Source organism: Pristiophorus japonicus, chromosome 21 (genome assembly GCF_044704955.1).
Source record: "Pristiophorus japonicus isolate sPriJap1 chromosome 21, sPriJap1.hap1, whole genome shotgun sequence".
Lineage (NCBI taxonomy): Eukaryota > Metazoa > Chordata > Chondrichthyes > Pristiophoridae > Pristiophorus > Pristiophorus japonicus.
This window is the reverse complement of record NC_091997.1, coordinates 95,216,472-95,229,167: the sequence shown is the minus strand read 5'-3', so window position 1 is coordinate 95,229,167 and position 12,696 is coordinate 95,216,472.

Below are 12,696 nucleotides of genomic sequence, written 5' to 3'. Positions count from 1 at the left end.
TAGAGTGATGTGTAGAATTATGATTCGAATGATTGATGTTCAGAATGGTGTGTCGAATGAAGTGCAGAATGATGTGTAGAATGATGAGTAGAATGATGAGTACAATGATGTGTCGAATGAATGATGTGTAGAATGATGTATAGAATTATGTGTAGAATGATTGATGTTTAGAATGTTGTGTAGAATGATGTTTAGAATGCTGTGTAGAATGATGAGTTGAATGAATGATGTGTAGAATGACGTGTAGATTGATGTCTAGAATGACTTATTTGTAGAATGATGTGTAGAATGAATGATGTGTGGAATGATGCGTAGAATGACGTGTAAAATGATGTGAATAATGATGTGTAGAATGATGTGTCCAATGAATGATGTGTAGAATGATACGTAGAATGATGTGTCGAATGATGTGTAGAATGACTGATGTGTAGAATGATGTGCAGAATGAATGATGTGTAGAATGATGTGTAGAATGATGAGTATAATGATTTTGAGAATGATGTGTAGAATGATGTGCAGAATGATGTGTAGAATGGATGATGTGTAGAATGATGTGTAGAATGATGTGTAGAATGAATGATGTGTAGAATTATGTGTAGAAAGATGTGTAGAATGAATGATGTTTAGAATGTTGTGTAGACTGTCGTGTAGAATGATGTGTAGAATGAATGATGTGTAGGATGATGAGTAGAATGAATGATGTGTAGAATGATGTGTCGAATGATGAGTAGAATGAATGATGTGTAGAAAGATGAGCAGCATGATGTGTAGAATGATGTTTAGAATCATGTGTAGAAACATGTCTCGAATGATGTGCAGATTGAATGATGTGTAGAATGATGTGTAGAATGATGTGTCGAATGATGTGTAGCATGAGTGATTTGTAGAATGATGTGTAGACTGATGTGTAGAATGATGTGAATAATGATGTGTAGAATGGTGTGTCGAATGAATGATGTGTAGAATGATGCGTAGAATGATGTGTCGAATGATGTGTAGAATAACTGATGTGTAAAGCAGAATGAATGATGTGTAGAATGATGTGTAGAATGATAAGTATAATGATTTTAAGAATGATGTGTAGAATGACGTGCAGAATGATGTGTAGAATGGATGATGTGTAGAATGATGTGTAGAATGATGTGTAGAATGAATGATGTGTAGAATTATGTGTAGAAAGATGTGTAGAATGAATGATGTTTAGAATGATGTGTAGGCTGTCGTGTAGAATGATGTGTAGAATGAATGATGTGTAGAATGATGAGTAGAATGAATGATGTGTAGAATGATGTGTCGAATGATGAGTAGAATGAATGATGTGTAGAAAGATGAGCAGAATGATGTGTAGAATGATGTTTAGAATCATGTGTAGAAACATGTCTCGAATGATGTGCAGATTGAATGATGTGTAGAATGATGTGTAGAATGATGTGTCGAATGATGTGCAGCATGAGTGATTTGTAGAATGATGTGTAGACTGATGTGTAGAATGATGTGAATAATGATGTGTAGAATGGTGTGTTGAATGAATGATGTGCCGAATGAATGATGTGTAGAATGATGTGTAAAATGATGTGTAAAATGATGTGTAGAATGATGTGTAGCATGAATGATGTTTAGCATGAAAGATGTGCAGAATGATGTGCAGAATGAATGACGTGTAGAATGATGTGTAGAATGAATGATGTGGAGAAAGATGAGTATAATGATGTGTCGAATGATGTGTAGAATTGTGTGTAGAATGAAGTGTAGAATGAATGATGTGTAGAATGATGTGTAGAATGATGTGTAGAATGAATGATGTGGAGAAAGATGAGTATAATGATGTGTAGAATGATGTGTAGAATTGTGTGTAGAATGAAGTGTAGAATGAATGATGTGTAGAATGATGTGTAGAATGATGTGTAGCATGAATGATGTTTAGCATGAAAGATGTGCAGAATGATGTGCAGAATGAATGACGTGTAGAATGATGTGTAGAATGAATGATGTGGAGAAAGATGAGTATAATGATGTGTCGAATGATGTGTAGAATTGTGTGTAGAATGAAGTGTAGAATGAATGATGTGTAGAATGATGTGTAGAATGATGTTTCGAATCATGTGTAGAATCATGTGTCGAATGATGCGCAGAATGATGTGCAGAATGAATGATGTGTAGAATGACGTGTAGAATGATGTGTTAGAACGATGTGTAGAATGAATGATATGTAGAATGATGAGAATAATGATGTGTAGAATTATGTGTAGAATGATGTGTAGAATGAATGACGTGTAGAAAGATGAGCAGAATGATGTTTTAGAATGATGTTTAGAATCATGTGTAGAAACATGTGTCGAATGATGTGCAGATTGAATGATGTGTAGAATGATGTGTAGAATGATGTGTAGAATGATGTGTAGCATGAGTGATTTGTAGAATGATGTGTAGACTGACGTGTAGAATGATGTGTAGAATGAATGATGTGTAGAATGATGTGTAGAATGATGTGTAGAATGATGTGTAGAATGAATGATGTGTAGAAAGATGAGCAGAATGATGTGTAGAATTATGTTTAGAATCATGTGTAGGAACATGTGTCGAATGATGTGCAGATTGAATGATGTGTAGAATGATGTGTAGAATGATGTGTAGAATGATGTGTAGCGTGAGTATTTTGTAGAATGATGTGTAGACTGACGTGTAGAATGATGTGAATAAGGATATGTAGAATGATGTGTCGAATGAATGATGTGTATAATGATGCGTAGAATGATGTGTAAAATGATGTGTAGAATGACTGATGCGTAGAATGATGTGTAGAATGATGTGTAGAATGAAAGATGTCTAGAATGATGTGTATAATGATGACTATAATGATGTTTAGAATAATGTGTAGAATGATATGTAGAATGATGTGTAGTATGAATGATGTGTAGAATGATGTGTAGAATGAATGATGTGTAGAAAGATGTGCAGAATGATGTGTTGAATGAAGTGTAGAGTGATAGGTACAATTATTATTCGAATGATTGATGTTCAGAATAGTGTGTCGAATGAAGTGCAGAACGATGTGTAGAATGATGAGTAGAATGATGTGTATAATTATGTGTAGTATGAATGATGTGTAGAATGATGTATAGAATTATGTGGCGAATGATTGATGTTTAGAATGTTGTGTAGAATGATGTTTAGAATGATGTGTAGAATGCTTTGTAGAATGATGAGTTGAATGAATGATGTGTAGAATGATGTGTAGAATGAATGATGTGTAGAACGTTGTGTAGAATGACGTGTAGAATGATATGAATAATGATGTGTAGAATGATGTGTCGAATTAATGATGTATAGAATGATGCGTAGAATGATGTGTTGAATGATGTGTAGAATAATTGATGTGTAGAATGATCTGCAGAATGAATGATGTGTAGAATGATGTGTAGAATGATGAGTATAATGATTTTAAGAATGATGTGTAGAATGATGTGGGGAATGATGTGTAGAATGGTTGATGTGTAGAATGATGTGTCGAATGATGTGTAGAATGAATGATGTGTAGAATTATGTGTAGAAAGATGTGTAGAATGAATGATGTTTAGAATGATGTGTAGACTGTCGTGTAGAATGATGTGTAGAATGAGTGATGTGTAGAATGATGAGTAGAATGAATGATGTGTAGAATGATGTGTAAAATGATGTGTAGAATGACTGATGCATCGAATGATGTGTAAAATGATGTGTAGAATGATGTGTAGAATGAACGATGTGTAGAATGATGTGTAGAATGAACGATGTGTAGAATGATGTGTATAATGATGATTATAATGACCTTTAGAACAATGTGTAGAATGATGTGTAGAATTATGTGCAGAATGCATGATGTGTAGAATGATGTGTAGAATGAATGATGTGTAGAAAGATGTGCAGAATGATGTGTAGAATGAAGTGTAGAATGATGTGTACAATTATGATTCGAATGATTGATGTTCAGAATGGTGTGTCGAATGAAGTGCAGAATGATGTGTAGAATGATGCGTAGAATGATGTGTACAATGATGTGTAGAATGAATGATGTGTAGAATGATGTATAGAATTATGTGTAGAATGATTGATGTTTAGAATGTTGTGTAGAATGATGTTTAGAATGATGTGTAGAATGAATGATGTGTAGAATGATGAGTAGAATGAATGATGTGTAGAATGATGTGTCGAATGATGAGTAAAATGAATGATGTGTAGAAAGATGAGCAGAATGATGTGTAGAATGATGTTTAGAATCATGTGTAGAAACATGTCTCGAATGATGTGCAGATTGAATGATGTGTAGAATGATGTGTAGAATGACGTGTCGAATGATGTGTAGCATGAGTGATTTGTAGAATGATGTGTAGACTGATGTGTAGAATGATGTGAATAATGATGTGTAGAATGGTGTGTTGAATGAATGATGTGTCGAATGAATGATGTGTAGAATGATGTGTAAAATGATGTGTAGAATGACTGATGCATCGAATGATGTGTAGAATGATGTGTAGAATGATGTGTAGAATGAACGATGTGTAGAATGATGTGTATAATGATGAGTATAATGACCTTTAGAACAATGTGTAGAATGATGTGTAGAATGATGTGCAGAATGCATGATGTGTAGAATGATGTGTAGAAGGAATGATGTGTAGAAAGATGTGCAGAATGATGTGTTGAATGAAGTGTAGAATGATGTGTACAATTATGATTCGAATGATTGATGTTCAGAATGGTGTTTCGAATGAAGTGCAGAATGATGTGTAGAATGATGAGTAGAATGATGTGTACAATGATGTGTAGAATGAATGATGTGTCGAATGATGTATAGAATTATGTGTAGAATGATTGATGTTTAGAATGTTGTGTGGAATGATGTTTAGAATGATGTGTAGAATGCTGTGCAGAATGATGAGTTGAATGAATGATGTGTAGAATGATGTGTAGAATGATGTGAAGAATGAATGATGTGTAGAATGATGTCTAGAAGGAATGATTTGTAAGACTGATGTGTAGAATGAATGATGTGTGGAATGATGTGCAGAATGATGTGTAGAATGATGTGAATAATGATGTGTAGAATGATGTGTCGAATGAATGATGTGTAGAATGATGCGTCGAATGATGTCTAGAATGATGTCTAGAATGACTGATGTGTAGAATGACGTGTAGAATGAATGATGTTTAGAATGATGAGCAGAATGATGTGTAGAATGATGTTTAGAATCATGTGTAGAAACATGTGATGAATGATGTGCAGATTGAATGATGTGTAGAATGATGTGTAGAATGATGTGTAGAATGATGTGTAGAATGATGTGTAGCATGAATGATTTGTAGAATGATGTGTAGACTGACGTGTAGAATGATGAGTAGAATGAATGAGGCGTAGAATGATGAGTAGAATGAATAATGTGTAGAATGATGTGTAGAATGATGTGTACAATGAATGATGTGTAGAAAGATGAGCAGAACGATGTGTAGAATGATGTGTAGAATGATGTGCAGATTGAATGATGTGTAGAATGATGTGTAGAATGATGTGTAGAATGATGTGTAGAATGATGTGTAGCATGAGTGATTTGTAGAATGATTTGTAGACTGACGTGTAGAATGATGTGAATAATGATGTGCAGAATGATGTGTCGAATGAATGATGTATCGAATGAATGATGTGTAGAATGATGTGTAAAATGATGTGTAGAATGACTGATGCATAGAATGATGTGTAGAATGATGTGTAGAATGATGTGTAGAATGAATGATGTGTAGAATGATGTGTAGAATGAATGATGTGTAGAAAGATTTGCAGAAAGATGTGTTGAATGAAGTGTAGAGTGATGTGTAGAATTATGATTCGAATGATTGATGTTCAGAATGGTGTGTCGAATGAAGTGCAGAATGATGTGTAGAATGATGAGTAGAATGATGAGTACAATGATGTGTCGAATGAATGATGTGAAGAATGATGTATCGAATTATGTGTAGAATGATTGATGTTTAGAATGTTGTGTAGAATGATGTTTAGAATGCTGTGTAGAATGATGAGTTGAATGAATGATGTGTAGAATGACGTGTAGAATGATGTCTAGAATGACTTATTTGTAGAATGATGTGTAGAATGAATGATGTGTGGAATGATGCGTAGAATGACGTGTAGAATGATGTGAATAATGATGTGTAGAATGATGTGTCCAATGAATGATGTGTAGAATGATACGTAGAATGATGTGCCGAATGATGTATAGAATGACTGATGTGTAGAATGATGTGCAGAATGAATGATGTGTAGAATGATGTGTAGAATGATGAGTATAATGATTTTAAGAATGATGTGTAGAATGATGTGCAGAATGATGTGTAGAATGAATGATGAGTGGAAAGATGTGTAGAATGATGTGTAGAATGAATGATGTGTGGAATGATGTTTAGAATGATGTGTAGAATGAATGATATGCAGAATGATGAGTATAATGATGTGTAGAATGATGTGTAGAATTATGTGTAGAATGATGTAGAGTGAATGATGTGTAGAATAATTTCACGAATGATGTGTAGAATGAATTATATAATGATGTGGATAATGAATGATGTGCAGAATGATGTGTAGAATGCTGTGTAGAATGATGTGTGGAATGAATGATGTGTAGAATGATGTGCAGAATGATGTGTAGAATGAAGTGTAGAATGAAGTTTAGAATGATGTGCAGTATGAAAGATGTGTGGAATGATGAGTAGAATGATGTGTAGAATGACGTAAAGAAAGAATGACGTGTAGAATGATGTGTAGAATGATGTGTAGAATGATGTGTAGAATGAAGTGTCGAAAGATGTGTAGAATGAATGATGTGTAGAATGATGTGCAGTATGATGTGTAGAATGATGTGTAGAATTAATGATGTGTAGAATGATGTGTAGAATGAAAGATGTGTAGAATGATGTGTATAATGATGAGTATAATGATGTGTAGAATGACTGATGCATAGAATGATGTGTAGAATGATGTGTAGAATGATGTGTAGAAAGAATGATGTGTAGAATGATGTGTAGAATGAATGATGTGTAGAAAGATTTGCAGAATGATGTGTTGAATGAAGTGTAGAGTGATGTGTACGATTATGATTCGAATGATTGATGTTCAGAATGGTGTGTCGAATGAAGTGCAGAATGATGTGTGGAATGATGAGTAGAATGATGTGTACAATGATGTGTAGAATGAATGATGTGTAGAAAGATGAGCAGAATGATGTGTAGAATGATGTTTAGAATCATGTGTAGAAACATGTGTCGAATGATGTGCAGATTGAATGATGTGTAGAATGATGTGTAGAATGATGTGTAGAATGATGTGTAGCATGAGTGATTTGTAGAATGATGTGTAGACTGACGTGTAGAATGATGTGTAGAATGATGTTTAGAATTATGTGTAGAAACATGTGTTGATTGATGTGCAGATTGAATGATGTGTAGAATGATGTGCAGAATGATGTGTAGAATGATGTGTAGCATGAGTGATTTGTTGAATGCTGTGTAGACTGACGTGTAGAATGATGTGAATAATGATGTGTAGAATGATGTGTCGAATGAATGATGTGTAGAATGAAGTGTAAAATGATGTGTAGAATGACTGATGCGTAGAATGATGTGTAGAATGATGTGTAGAATGATGTGTTAAAACAATGTGTAGAATGAATGATGTGCAGAAAGATGTGTAGAATGAATGATATGTAGAATTCTGTGTGGAATTATGTGTAGAATGAATTATGTTTAGAATGATGTGTAGAATGATGTGTAGAATAAATGATATGTAGAATGATGAGTATAATGATGTGTAGAATGATGTGTAGAATTATGTGTAGAATGATGTGTAGAACGAATGATGTGTAGAAAGATGAGCAGAATGATGTGTAGAATGATGTTTAGAATCATGTGTAGAAACATGTGTCGAATGATGTGCAGATTGAATGATGTGTAGAATGACGTGTAGAATGATGTGTAGAATGATGTGTAGCATGATTGATTTGTAGAATGATGTGTAGACTGATGTGTAGAATGATGTGTAGAATGAAGTGTCGAGTGATGTGTAGGGCATGACCCAGGTGATTACCGCAATATATACCAGCATCACTGATCAGGAGTAGGACACAGGGGACTACCCCAATATATACCAGCATCAAAGATCAGCAACAGGAGAGCCAGGGGACTGTCCAAATATATACCAGCATCACTGATCAGGGGCAGTACCCAGGAAATTACCAAAATATATCCCAACATCACTGATCAGGAGCAGGACCCAGGAGATCGCCCCAATATATACCAACATCACTGATCAGGAACAGGACCCAGGGATTACCCCAATATATCGCCATGTCACTGAGCAGAAGCAGGAAACAGGGGATAGCCTGAAGATATACCAGCATCATTGTTCAGGTGCAGGACCCAAGGGATTACTCAAATATATCCCAACGTCAGTGATCAGGGGCAGGATCCAGGGAATCGCCCCAATATATCCCAGCATCACTTATCCGGAGCAGGACCCAGGACATTGCCACAATATATATCCCAGCATTACTGATCAGGAGCAGGACCCAAGAGATTACCCAAATATATCCCAGCATCACTGACCATGGGGAGCACCCAGTGGATTACCCCAATATATACCAGCATCACTCATCAGTAGCAGGACCCAGCGCATTGCCCCAATATATACCAAGATCACTGATCAGGAACAGGACCCAGGGGATTGCCCCATATATCCCCGTGTCACTGAGCAGGAGCAGGACCCAACGGATAGCCCAATATAGACCAGCATCACTGTTCAGGTGCAGGACACAGGATATTGCCACAATATATACCAACATCACTAATCAGGAACAGGACACAGAGATTGCCCCAATATATCCCCGTGTCACTGTTCAGAAGCAGGACCCAGGGGATAGCCACAAGATATACCAGCATCACTGTTCAGGTGCAGGACCCAAGGGATTGCCACAATATATATCAACAACACTGATCAGGAGCAGGACACAGGACATTGCCACAATATATCCCAACATCACTGACCAGGAGCAGGACCCAGGGGATCGCACCAATATATACGAGCATCACTGATCAGTAGCAGGACACAGAGGATTACGCCAATCTATCCCAACATCACTGATCAGGAGTAGGAGCCATGGGATTAAGCAATATATTGCAGCAATTCTGATTAGCTGCAGGACCCAGGGAATGCCCTAATAAATACCAGCATCACTGATCAGCGGCAGGACCCAGGAGATTACCAAAATATATCCCAACATTAATGATCAGGAGCAGGACCTAGGGGATTATCCCAATATATCCCAACATCACTGATCAGGAGCATGTCCCAGGGCATTGCCCCAATATATACCAGCGTCACTGATCAGGAGCAGGACTCAGGGGATTGCCCCAATATATAACAGCATCACTGATCTGGAGCAGGATCCAAGGGAATGCCCCAATATATCCAAGCATCACTGATCAGGTGCAGGACCCAGGGGATTTCCCCACTATATACCAGCATCACTGATCAGGAGCAGAACCCAAGGGAATGCCCCAATACATACCATCATCACTGATCAGGAGCAGAGCCCAAGGGAATGCCCCAGTATATACCAGCATCGCGGATCAGGAGTAGGACCCAGGGGATTACACAAATTGATCCCAGCATCATTGATCAGGTGCAGGACCCAGGGTATTGCCCTAATATATACTAACATCACTGATCAGGAACAGGACCCAGAGGATTGCCCCAATATATCCCCGTGTCACTGTTCAGAAGCAGGACCCAGGGGATAGCAACAAGATATGCCAGCATCACTGTTCAGGTACAGGAACCAAGGGATTGCCACAATATATACCAACATCACTGATCAGGAGCAGGACCCAGGACATTGCTACATTATATCCCAACATCACTGATCAGGAGCAGGTCCAAGAGGATTACCCCAACATATACTAGCATCACTCATCAGGAGCAGGACTCATCGCATTGCCACAATATATACCAACATCACTGATTAGGAACAGGACCCAGGGGATTGCCCCAATATATCCCCGTGTCAATGAGCAGGAGCAGGGCCCAGGGGATCGCCCCAATATATACGAGCATCACTGATCAGAAGCAGGACCCAGAGGATTGCCCCAATATATACCAGCATCGCTGATCAGGAACAGGACCCAGGGGAGTGCCCCAATCTATCCCAACAATACTGATCAGGAGTAGGATCTAGGGGATTAACCAATATATCCCAGCATCTCTGATCGGGAGCAGGACTCATCGCATTGCCCCAATATATACCAACATCACTGATTAGGAACAGGACCCAGGGGATTGCCCCAATATATCCCCGTGTCAATGAGCATTTTCAGGGCCCAGGGGATCGCCCCAATATATACGAGCATCACTGATCAGAAGCAGGACCCAGAGGATTGCCCCAATATATACCAGCATCGCTGATCAGGAGCAGGACCCAGGGGACTGCCCCAATCTATCCCAACATTACTGATCAGGAGTAGGACCTAGGGGATTAACCAATATATCCCAGCATATCTGAACGGGAGCAGGACCCAGGGGATCGCCCCAATATATACCAGCATCACTGATCAGGAGCAGGACCGAGGGGACTGTCCCAATATATATCGGCATCACTGATCAGGGGCAGGACACAGGAGATTACCAAAATATATCCCAACATCACTGATCAGCAGCAGGACCCAAGAGATTACCCAAATATATCCCAGAATCACTGATCAGGGGCAGGACCCAGGGGATTACCCCAATCTATACCAGCATCACTCATCAGGAGCAGGACTCTGCGCATTGCCCCAATATATAGCAACATCACTGATTAGGAACAGGACCCAGGGGATTGCCCCAATCTTTGCTCGTGTCACTGAGCAGGAGCAGGACACAGAAGATAGCCCCAAGATATACCAGCATCATTGTTCAGGTGCAAGACCCAAGGGATTACCCCAATATATCCCAACATCACTGATCAGGGGCAGGATCCAGGGAATCGCCCCAGTATATCCCAGCATCACTGATCAGGAGCAGGACCAAGTGAATTGCCCCAATATATCCGAACATCACTGATCAGGAGCAGGATCCAGAAGATCGTCCCAATATATCCCAGCATCACTGATCAGGAGCAGGACCCAGGACATTGCCACAATATATCTCCCAACATCACTGATCAGGAGCAGGACCCAAGAGATTACCTAAATATATGCCAGCATCACTGATCAGGGGGAGGACCCAGTGGATTACGCCGATATACACCAGCATCACTCATCAGGAGCAGGACTCAGCGCATTGCCCCAATATATACCAACATCACTGATCAGGAACAGGATACAGGGGATTGCCCCATATATCCCCGTGTAACTGAGCAGGAGCAGGACCCAGGGTATATCCCCAATATATCCCAACATCACTGATTAGGAGCAGGACCCAAGAGATGACAAAAATATATCCCAGCATCACTGATCAGGGGCAGGACCCAGGGGATTACCCCAATATATACCAGCATCACTGATCAGGGGCTCGGCCCAGGGGATCGCCCCAATATATCCCAGCATCACTGATTAGGAGCAGGACCCAAGAGATTACACAAATATATCCCAGCATCACTGATCAGGGGCAGGACCCAGGGGATTACCCCAATATATACCAGCATCACTCATCAGGAGCAGGACCCAGGGCATTGCCCTGATATATACCAACATCACTGATCAGAAACAGTACCAAGAGGATTGCCCCAATATATCCCCGTGTCACTGTTCAGAAGCAGGACCCAGGGGATAGCCACAAGATATACCAGCATCACTGTTCAAGTGCAGGACTCAAGGGATTGCCACAATATATAACAACATCACTGATCAGGAGCAGGACTGAGGACATTGCTACATTATATCCGAACATCACTGATCAGGAGCAGGTCCAAGTGGATTACCACAAAATACACCAACATCACTGATCAGGAGCAGGACATTGCTACATTATATCCGAACATGACTGATCAGGAGCAGGTCCAAGAGGATTACTCCAATATATACCAGCATCACTCAGCAGGAGCAGGACTCATCGCATTGCCTCAATATATACCAACATCACTTATCAGGAACAGGCCCCAGGGGATTGCCCCATATATCCCCGTGTAACTGAGCAGGAGCAGGACCCAGGGGATAGCCCCAATATATACCAGCATCACTAATCAGGAGCAGAACCCAGGGGACTGTCCCAATATATACCGGCATCACTGATCAGGGGCAGGACACAGGAGATTACCAAAATATATCCCAACATCACTGATCAGCAGCAGGACACAAGAGATTACCCAAGTATATCACAGAATCACTGATCAGGGGCAGGATCCAGGGAACCGCCCCAATATATCCCAGCATCACTGATCAGGAGCAGGACCCAAGAGATTACTCAAATACATCCCAGAATCACTGATCAGGGGCAGGACCCAGGGGATTACCCCAATATATACCAGCATCACTCATTAGAAGCAGGACTCAGCGCATTGCCCCAATATATACCAACATCACTAATTAGGAACAGGACCCAGTGGATTGCCCCAATATATCCCCGTGTCACTGAGCAGGAGTAGGACCCAGGGGATAGCCCAAGATATACTAGCATCACTGATCAGGAGCAGGACACAG